Here is an 11,220-nt window from a genome sequence, read left to right on the forward strand (position 1 = left end):
TGCGTTTTTGAGGATATCTACGAATATACAATCGTTCTATATGATACAATATAGTATAGTATCCATTTAATTCTAAAGTAGGAACAAAGGGGTCTCTACAGCGTTTCTATGGCTGATCATACATAGAGTCAGACTTACTTGAGAACGAGGGCCTGCTTTAACCAACTGTCACGATTAGGAGGTTTCGTTTGTAGCAGGTTCTCACTATAAAAAGCAATGTAGCAATCAGGGTCTGATCTCATATCAAAAGACACTTGGCCGAAACAGCAATATATGGACAGAGCATTGATTACCTGAAAGGCTTTAGTGGAATTTCAGGGTCGAATTACTTGGTCTTTAAATCACCGTTATACTCATGAGAGATTTTAGAGGTATCTGTGGATGTAAACAGCATGACTTACTGCCCGTCTATAGTCACAGCAAGAAAATTCACAAGCAGCTGTAACATTATCAGATCGTTAGTCTACCAAGACATAATATGTCGAGGGAAATATACTAGTCCGTACGCTTACTCTGTGAAAAGGTCGGTGTCAACTATGAGTTAAGTCACCCAACCTCTTAGGAACAATGGTAAAGCCTCAGTGTTACACACTTTATCATAACGAATACGTGGTTGTTTATATCAAATAGAATCCACTCGTTCACCAGTAACATGGACACATAATAGATATGAACCACACTACTATATTGACATTATGCATTATGATGCGAAACAATATCGCTAGTGCTGCGCAAGGTTTTCTGCGCGATAGCATTTCTTCTGACATTAAAATAAAAAACGCCAGCATAAGTAAGCACAGATCATGTCAGATGAGCGGTGACTCAATCAGTAGGTCTAAACAGCCGCCCGAATGTACAAACAGATTTTTTGTCGGCACGCTGGATCGAAAATTACATGCCGGCAATAGCTAGGTGCAAGTACTTACTAGTTTGTCTGTTTGTCAAAGACGAAAGAGACGTGCTTCAACCGGCAGAGTCACGGAGAGGCAATCAAATTTACCTGTGCCGAAGTGCTCTTTTAAACAAAGTCACATTTTCTAATTGGTTGGCTACGTCATGTGACCTTTCAATAAATATGAGTAGCGTTTAAGGTCAACGCCATCTTGGGTGTATCGTCGAAACAAAAGTCGACATAATGCCAAAGATTAAATATCTCTAGTCACGCAAGGTTCTTAGCAGACAATTGGTATTATGACGATGACCCGTCAAGTGATCGATATCTATTGAATAACTAAACGATCATTACAACTATCTTGAGATCATCTTTGTCACGTGGATTCTCCCAGTTTTGGATTGGTTGGCTGAATCATGTGACCTGTCAAAAATGTGAATAGCGTTATGGTAGACGCCATGTTGGGTGGGATGTATGACGTTACAACGCATACTTTTACAACGCCTACCTTTACATCGCAAGTTCTACAATGCATACCATTACAACGCATAATGCTTTTGGGCGCTGGATAGTGAATAGTTTAATTTACTATTCCAACTCCAGTCCCCGTGGATAGTAGGGAAGGTGTTGCATAGTACATTAAACCTATTCCCTATACTAGAGCGCCCCCCAGTGCTATGGGTTGTAATGGTTTGCGTTGTAAAAGTTGCGTTGTAATGGTAGTGCGTTGTAAACGTTTCGTTGTAAAGGCTGTATACCTGTTGGGTGTATGAAAAAATAAGATTAATAGATTCTGAAAGGGTTTATTAAATCAATGATACATGGTTCGATATCTAACGAATACTAAATGCATCATCCATTGTAACACGGCATCTTTGTGATTGAAGTCAAAGACGCCAGACATTGCAGTGGTTCCTAGGTCAAGTGCAGATCCGTTATCGGGATGTCCTAAATGGTATTACACTGCACAATCACATGTTTACACATGGAAACGCCATTATGTCTAAAAATTGGTATATTGCGGTCAGTTCTTTCGACACTTAATATATATCACATTTGTACAACTCACATTTGAAGGTTCTGTCGCCTCCTGGGGCGCGCACATTCTACTACAGCAATCATTTAAGTAATAATGTCATCCTATTAGCGTCAATGATCGACAAATATCCCTACATATGATTGTTCAAAACTAGTGATAAAGACATAACTAGGTCATTTTATTCTAGCATATATATTCAGCAATCGGCATATGCATCAACGGAATGGCAAAACAATGATCAGTCACATATAAACACGAATATTTCACATCTGGCATTGTTTTTCTGAAAGGCTATATGTAGACCTTGTCATTGAAATAGGACATTAGTACCTCAATAGTTAGTGATGTTGAAAACAGCTATATTAATGAAATCAATCAGATATGGTAGCTTAATTCAGGCATGCTAATGTATGCCATTCAGTAGAGGAATTCATTCCATTTTTGATGCTGTTTGCTGATTCTATCCACCTATTTTCCTTTATTGTCAAAACTTTATCAGTGTTTTTTTGTCTTATGGTGGGTTTGACTACCTCAAAAGACCCACCATTTCATGTCTTTTTCAGTGTGCTTACATTCCACATAGTGGTCAACAAGGGGGGCATTCTCCACCTTACATCTGATCCTGGATTGGTGTTGCAGAATCCTCTGCTTCACCATCTGTGTAGTCTTCCCTATATATAATAGGTTACACGGGCACTGAATACAGTACACCACATTGTGGGTTCGGCAGTTAGAGAAGTGTCTCATTTGAATGTTTCTTCAATTGATTACAGAGTCTTTCATATTTGAAGTTGAGCCACACGCAGCACAGTTGTTGCATTTATAGTGGCCAGTGATGGGTACAAGTTGTCTCATATTATCTACAAGGTTGGACTCTTGATTCTCATATGTATGGACTAACCTGTCTCTCAAATTTGGGCCACGTTTGAAAGCAAAGAGTGGTTTTTCTCTGAGTTCAGGAAGACCTGATAGCAATGGCCATTGCTTATAAATGATTTTCTTCAGTTGATTACTAATTGTGCCATATGTTGTAACACAGACCAGAGGGTTCTTATCCTGTTTGGGTTTACTTTCAAGAAGTGACTCACGGTTGTTGTACCAAGCTCGTTTAAGGGAGGCTTTTAACAGTTTGTTTGGATAGCCTCTATCACTTAGTTTATTTTTAAGGATTCGTGCTTCCCTGAAATAGCCTGTACGTTTGGAACAATTCCTCCGTAATCGAAGGAATTGGCCAAAAGGCAATCCCTCTCGCAACGCTTTGGGATGATGGCTGTTAAACTTCAGGAGAGTATTCCTTGCAGTGGGCTTGGTGTATAGTGTTGTGTAGAGCGTATTTTAATCTCTCGCTTTAATGGTGATATCCAGAAAGTTCATTTCACTGTTATTACTCTCCAAGGTAAACTTAAGGTTGTTGTTCCTACCATTAAGCCAGTCATGAAATTCAGAGAGTAGATCATTGCTACCTCTCCAGATTAAGAAGATATCATCAATGTATCTTAGCCAACAACTTTTTTTCGAAGTCAGAAACATAGATATTTGCTATATCTGGGGCGTAGACTGCCCCCATAGCAACTCCTTTCAGTTGCTGATAGTAGCTTTTTTCGAAAAGGAAGAAATTCTCATCGAGGGAGATACGTATGCAATCAATGATAAAGTCTGTGGTTACATCGTGCGGTCTAGTACGCAACTCTATTAAATCCCTAATTATTTGTAGGACATCATTTTGTGGGATATTGGTATAGAGACTTTCTATATCCATCGAAACCAGGAGTTCCTCATCTGGATTGAAATGGTGGTTATCAAGTCTGTTAATTACAGAGGTGGTGTCTCTAATGTATGTTTCTGAATCAACAACAAAGGGTCTTATGAAGAATTCCGAATATTGCCCCAAGGGCTGAAGAATGGAATTGCAGCCTGAAACTATAGGCCTCCCTGGTGGTTCTGGTGCATGTTTATGCACTTTAGGGAGAATATAGATAGCTGGCACCGTCGGCGATTTATTTATAATAAAAAGTGCCTCCTTATCACTAAGCCAGCCACCTGCATGTCCTTTTTGGCTCAAAGATAGGATTTCTGACTCAAGTCTAGAAGTGGGGTTACTGGGAAGTTGTTTGTAGTTACTAACCACTGAAAGTTGTTTAAGCATCTCATTCCTATATGCTTCTCTGTCCCATAGAACTATTCCCCCGCCCTTATCAGCTGGTTTAATAAGGGTGTCGGTGAGGGACTCAAGATTTTTAAGAGCAAGTTGTTCTGCTTTGCTCAAATTGTTTCTGATAAATGGAAGATGTCCAAATAGATTTTTTGTCTCCTTAAGGACAGCATTCTCAAATGTTATAATGTCCTTTGATACCATGGTGTTCAATGGAAAAAATTTTGAGGGGGGATGTAGACCTGTTACATTCCGCTCTGATCTTATTGGTTTCTCGTGAAAGAAATTCCTCAGTCGAATAGTTCTAAAGAATTTATAGAGTTCTAGTTTGGTTTGGAACTGACTATTTCTGTTAGTAGGACAAACGAAAGTCCTGAGGAAAGGACCGCTATTTCAGATTCTGTAAAAGTGTGATTGGAGATATTAAAGATGGGAATTGTTGTATCTACATTCACCACTCGTAATATTGATTGCTGGTCTGTCGCGGGCCCGGAGTGTATTGATTCCGGAACCATCCTCTTTTCGCCCCTTTGGTCTTCCGAGGTCGACCCGTTCCCCTCCTGTCCTGTGCTAAAAAAGACTGTCGGGAGGTAGATGGTTGTTGATCAAATTTGGGTCTATGCTGACCGCCAGTTGTTTGTTCACCGTCAGTGTCTGATCCTGTATCGGAAAAGGTTATTCTTTTCTGTTGTTGTTGATTTGGCCCTTGTGCTCCACTCTGATTTTGATAGAAATCTTTTTGTAAATATGGATATGTTTTATCCTTATTATATCTGCGGATATCTTTCTGTAGTTTATCCGTTTTTTTAGCAGAGTTAAACTCTTCAAAATCCGTTACTGTCTGAGCAATTTTATCCAGAAGGGTTTTAGCACTGGTAATATTGCTGTCTGAATTGATTTTATTTTCAAGTGCCTCTATTTCATTAAGGATTAGTTTGGCCTGTTTAATTGCGGTTTCGATGCTTAGCACCATCCAGGTGCGAGAGCATATATTAGCAGCAAAACTAAACCCTAACTTAAAGTCATCATCTTCAATTAAGATGATGGGGATGTTCCTAATCTGAAGCCCTGTGGGTATTATGTTTGCATTGAGGCAATCAGTAAGTAATTTGGCATGAAGCTCCGTTCTTATAAGCTTTTTCTTAAGCCTCTCCAATTGGTTAAGATCTGATTTGTATGGTAAATGTGCTGATGCACCCCTGTTGCCTAGGAGAGAAGGACCAGAGGCTACCTTAAGGATATATTCATCCGTGTAAGATAAAGTCTCAGCTTCAGACATTAATAAGATAAGTTAAGAAAAAAGGAGGACAGTGGATTTTGTCCTTTTCAACCACTATAGTAGTGGCCCACAACAGACAGAGTCTGTGCAAAAATCAGTAAAGACGGGGTGGGTAACCCAATATACCCTTGCGGGCTTGGGCAGATACTGTATCAAAAGCAAATTACCAGCAAGGGATTTATTTTACAATCTCATAGACAGCATAGGGGATCTCTATTGAAAAGAATTTCAGATCCTAACTGTAGGCATCAGTTGCTGTATTAATTTCAAATGTCCAATTATTCAGGACAGAGCAGAAGTCACAGTAAAAGGCTGCCACACTAGCCAAAAAATAAAGATAAAAAGAGGCAACACAAGGAAATTATGTATCAAAATTGTTATTATTTTGAAGCAGTTATAAGGGTTCTTCATCAGTAGTTAGAGTAAAACATAATAAGCAATTCTAATGTACAAGGAATACATTAATTTGTCCAACAGTACAGTAGAATACGTCCAAACTGTTACATATGGTGCAATGACTACTACCGGATTTGAGGTAAGTCACTGAACGCAAGATGTCAGTAGTGGCAGAAGTGGACATGAAGGTCGACGTTTCGGTCTTAACAAGATAAATCACAAGACCATCATCAGGACGAATTGTTAAATATGTGCCGATGACCCCTAGAAAGTAACATCATTTGTCAATCAATGATAATGTTCATTCCGTGTTGCAACATAATTCACAAAGTAAACATTTATTTATTATACTAATTTCATTTTCACATGTAGTTAAAACAAAAGAAACAAATGGCGCTATTGCTCTGTACTCAGTATTGATAAGGACGGTGTGGCGTCCAAGTAGTTTCACACTTGAGACAAAGGTATTTCTGAACAGCATTTCAGCTTATAATTTAACAGAGAAAGCTATTACTCTGTGATATCCATGCGTTATTGAGGATATCTACGAATATACAATCGTTCAATATGATGCAATATAGTATAGTATCCATATAATTCTGAAGTAGGAACAAAGGGGTCTCTACAGCGTTTCTATGGCTGATCATACATAGAGTCAGACTTACTTGAGAACGAGGGCCTGCTTTAACCAACTGTCACGATTAGGAGGTTTCGTTTGTAGCAGGTTCTCACTATAAAAAGCAATATAGCAATCAGGGTCTGATCTCATATCAAAAGACACTTGGCCGAAACAGCAATATATGGCCAGAGCATTGATTACCTGAAAGGCTTTAGTGGAATTTAAGGGTCGAATTACTTGGTCTTTAAATCACCGTTATACTCATGAGAGATTTTAGAGGTATCTGTGGATGTAAACAGCATGACTTACAATCATATGTAAGGATATTTGTCGATCATTGACGCTAAGAGGATGACATTATTACTTGAAAGATTGCTGTAGTAGAATGTGCGCGCCCCAGGAGGCGACAGAACCTACAAATGTGAGTTGTACAAATGTGATATATATTAAGTGTCGAAAGAACTGACCGCAATATACCAATTTTTAGACATAATGGCGTTTCCATGTGTAAACATGTGATTGTGCAGTGTAATACCATTTAGGACATCCGATGACGGATCTGCACTTGACCTAGGAACCACTGCAATGTCTGGCGTCTTTGACTTCAATCACAAAGATGCTGTGTTACAATGGATGATGCATTTAGTATTCGTTAGATATCGAACCATGTATCATTGATTTAATAAACCCTTTCAGAATCTATTAATCATATTTTTTCATACACCCAACATGGCGTCTACCACAACGCTATTCACATTTTTTACAGGTCACATGATTCAGCCAACCAATCCAAAACTGGGAGAATCCACTTGACAAAGATGATCTCAAGCGAGTTGTAATGATCGTTTAGTTATTCAATAGATATCGATCACTTGACGGGTCATCGTCATAATAACAATTGTCTGCTAAGAACCTTGCATGACTAGAGATATTTAATCTTTGGCATTATGTCGACTTTTGTTTCGACGATACACCCAAGATGGCGTTGACCTTAAACGCAACTCATATTCATTGAAAGTTCACATGCCGTAGCCAACCAATCAGAAAATGAGACTTTGTTTAAAAGAGCACTTTGGCACAGGTAAATTTGATTGTCTCTCCGTGACTCTGCCGGTTGAAGCACGTCTCTTTCGACTTTGACAAACAGACAAACTATTAAGTACTTGCACCTAGCTATTGCCGGCATGTAATTTTCGATCCCGCCTGCCGACAAAAAATCTGTTTGTACATTCGGGCGGCTGTTTAGACTTACTGATAGAGTCACCGCTCATCTGACATGATCTGTGCTTACTTATGCTGGTGTTTTTAATTTTAATGTCAGAAGAAATTCTATCGCGCAGAGCTTTTTTCGAACCGTAAAAACCTCGCGCAGCACCAGCGATATTGTTTCGCATCATAATGCATAATGTCAATGTAGTAGTGTGGTTCATATCTATTATGTGTCCATGTTACTAGTGAACGAGTGGATTCTATTTGATATAAACAACCACATATTCGTTATGATAAAGTGTGTAACACTTAGGCTTTACCATTGTTCCTAAGAGGTTGGGTGACTTAACTCATAGTTGACACCGACCTTTTCACAGAGTAAGCGTACGGACTAGTATATTTCCCTCAACATATTATGTCTTGGTAGACTAACGATCTGATAATGTTACAGCTGCTTGTGAGTTTTCTTGCTGTGACTATAGACAGGCAGTAAGTCATGCTGTTTACATCCACAGATACCTCTAAGATCTCTCATGAGTATAACGGTGATTTAAAGACCAAGTAATTCGACTCTGAAATTCCACTAAAGCCTTTCAGATAATCAATGCTCTGGCCATATATTGCTGTTTCGGCCAAGTGTCTTTTGATATGAGATCGGACCCTGATTTCTACATTGCTTTTTATAGTGAGAACCTGCTACAAACGAAACCTCCTAATCGTGACAGTTGGTTAAAGCAGGCCCTCAATCTCAATTAAGTCTGACTCTATGTATGATCAGCCATAGAAACGCTGTAGAGACCCTTTGTTCCTACTTTAGAATTAAATGGATACTATACTATATTGTATCATATGGAACAATTGTATATTCGTAGATATCCTCAATAACGCATGGATATCACAGAGTAATAGCTTTCTCTGTTAAATTATAAGCTGAAATGCTGTTCAGAAATACCTTTGTCTCAAGTGTGAAACTACTTGGACGCCACACCGTGCTTATCAATAATGAGTACAGAGCAATAGAGCCATTTGTTTCTTTTGTTTTAATTAAATGTGAACATGAAATCAGTATAATAAATAAATGTTTACTTTGTGAATTATGTTGCAACACGGAATGAACATTATCATTGATCGACAAATTATGTTACTTTCTAGTGATCATCTGCACATATTTAACAATTCGTCCTGATGATGGTCTTGTGATTTATCTTGTTAAGACCGAAACGACGACCTTCACGTCCACTTCTGCCACTACTGACATCTTGCATTCAGTCACTTACCTCAAATCCAGTAGTAGTCATTGCACCATATGTAACAGTTCGGACGTATTCTACTGTACTGTTGGACAAATTAATTTATTCCGTGTACATTAAAATTGTTTATTATGTTTTACTCTAACTACTGATGAAGAACCCTTATAACTGCTTCAAAATAATAACAATTTTGATACATAATTTCCTTGTGTTGCCTCTTTTTATCTTTATTTTTTGGCTAGTGTGGTAGCCTTTTACTGTGACTTTTGCTCTGTCCTGAATAATTGGACACTTGAATATAATACAGCAACTGATGCCTGCAGTTAGGATATGAAATCTTTTCAATAGAGATCCCCTACGCTGTCTATGAGATTGTAAAATGAATCCCTTGCTGGTAATTTGCTTTTGATACAGTATCTGCCCAAGCCCGCAAGGGTATATTGGTTTACCCACCCCGTCTTTACTGATTTTTGCGCAGACTCTGTCTGTTGTGGGCCACTACTATAGTGGTTGAAAAGGACAAAATCTACTGTCCTCCTTTTTTCTTAACTTATCTTATTAATGTCTGAAGCTGAGACTTTATCTTACAGGGATGAATATTAGGGCTGGGAATAGTGCCACTACGCCCCCTACGCAAAATTTTGGGGAAAAAAATTGTGGGAAATGGGGGCACGTCCTGGGGGTCCGTGTGCCCTGGACAGGGGTCCCTCGTGCCTGGGCAGACTCCCTGATCTCCCCGGCCTGGTTGGAGCCCGGAAGCCCTGCAGCCACGGAGCCCCAGAGCCCTGTAGCCCCGGAGCCCTGCAGTCCCGTAGCCCCGGAGCCCTGCAGTCCCGTAGCCCCGGAGCCCTGGAGCCCCGGAGCCCCCGAGCCCTGCATGCCCGGAGCCCTGCAAGGGCAGGCTGGAGCCCTCCCGCAGAGGCTCTGGGCAGCCAGATTGGCGACATTTCGGTCCCGGCCATCTGGTCGCCCCTCTCGCCTCGGCCATCTGGTCGCGACCAATGCTTTCCTATGGGGCGACCAGATGGCCGAACTTCCCTGGAAGTCCCGATGAGGTGCCATTCACCTCCCGGATCCCAGCGAGGGCTCCAGGAGGTCGGGTACTCTCACGCTTTGGGTCCCCTCTGTCACCTCGCGTGCACAGATTACAAGAAAGGGGGGTAATTTTCCTCCGGATTACTAGGGACATGGTACGCCCGGACACCCCTCCAAGGCTGGTGGTTCTCTGCCAGGGGGACCAGATGGGCTATGCCTGGGTAACACCTCCCTAGGCCACCCGGGGCTTCCTTCCTCCAGGCCAACGGCATGTCAAATTGCCCAGGACGGGCTCCATGGCTCTTGGGCAGTCGTCCCCCGGGCGTCCGGGGCTCCCTCCCGGCCGACGGCATGGAAAAGTGCCCAGGACGGGCTCCATGCGTCCCGGGCATTCGTCCCCCAGGCGTCCGGGGCTCCATCCAGGCTGACGGCAAAGCAGAGTGCCCGGGTCGGGCTCCATGGTTTTCACGGTGGTCCTCCCCTGGGTGTCGGAGGAGGCTCCAGGCCGACGGCATGTCAAAGTGCCCAGGACGGGCTCCATGCGTCCCGGGCATTCGACCCCCGGGCGTCCGGGGCTCCATCCAGGCTGACGGCATGGCAGAGTGCCCAGGTCGGGCTCCATGGTTTTCACGGTGGTCCTCCCCTGGGTGTCGGGGGGGGGGAGGCTCCAGGCCGACGGCATGTCAAAGTGCCCAGGACGGGCTCCATGCGTCCCAGGCATTCGACCCCCGGGCGTCCGGGGCTCCATCCAGGCTGACGGCATGGCAGAGTGCCTGGGTCGGGCTCCATGGCCTGGGAGCCCCGGCTGGGTCCCGGGTCCCCACCGGGCCCCGGGTGGGGTGCTTCGGCCCAGGGCCCTGTCCCCCGGCCTGCCGCACTGCCAAAGGCCCGGGACGGGGTTCCGTGGTGCCCGGGGAGCCTCCCCGTGCTCGGCTGGGTTCAGGAGCTCCGTCTGGGGCCCCTGAGGTCCCCGGGGAGGGTGGCTTCCCCACCCGGGGCTCCGTCCTGGGTCCTGCCGCGCGGCAGGGTGCCCGGGACGGGGTCGGGAGAGTCCAGGCGGCTTCACTTTCGTGCCCGGCCATCTGATCGCCCGGATCCCCTCGGCCATCTGGTCGCCAGCAATGCTTTCCTATGGAGCGACCAGATGGCCGGACTTCCCTGGAAGTCCCGATGAGGTGCCATTTGCCTCCCAGATCCCAGCCAGGGCTCCAGGAGGTCGGGCACGTTCGCGCCTAGGGTCCCCTGAGCCTCGCGGTGCACACTTGTTCCCAGAAAGAGGGGTAGCCTTCCTACGGATTACTAGGGACAAGGTACTCTGGGACCCCTCTCGGCCTAGCGGTCCTCAGCCG

Source organism: Lissotriton helveticus, chromosome 11 (assembly GCF_964261635.1).
Source record: "Lissotriton helveticus chromosome 11, aLisHel1.1, whole genome shotgun sequence".
Classification (NCBI taxonomy): domain Eukaryota; kingdom Metazoa; phylum Chordata; class Amphibia; order Caudata; family Salamandridae; genus Lissotriton; species Lissotriton helveticus.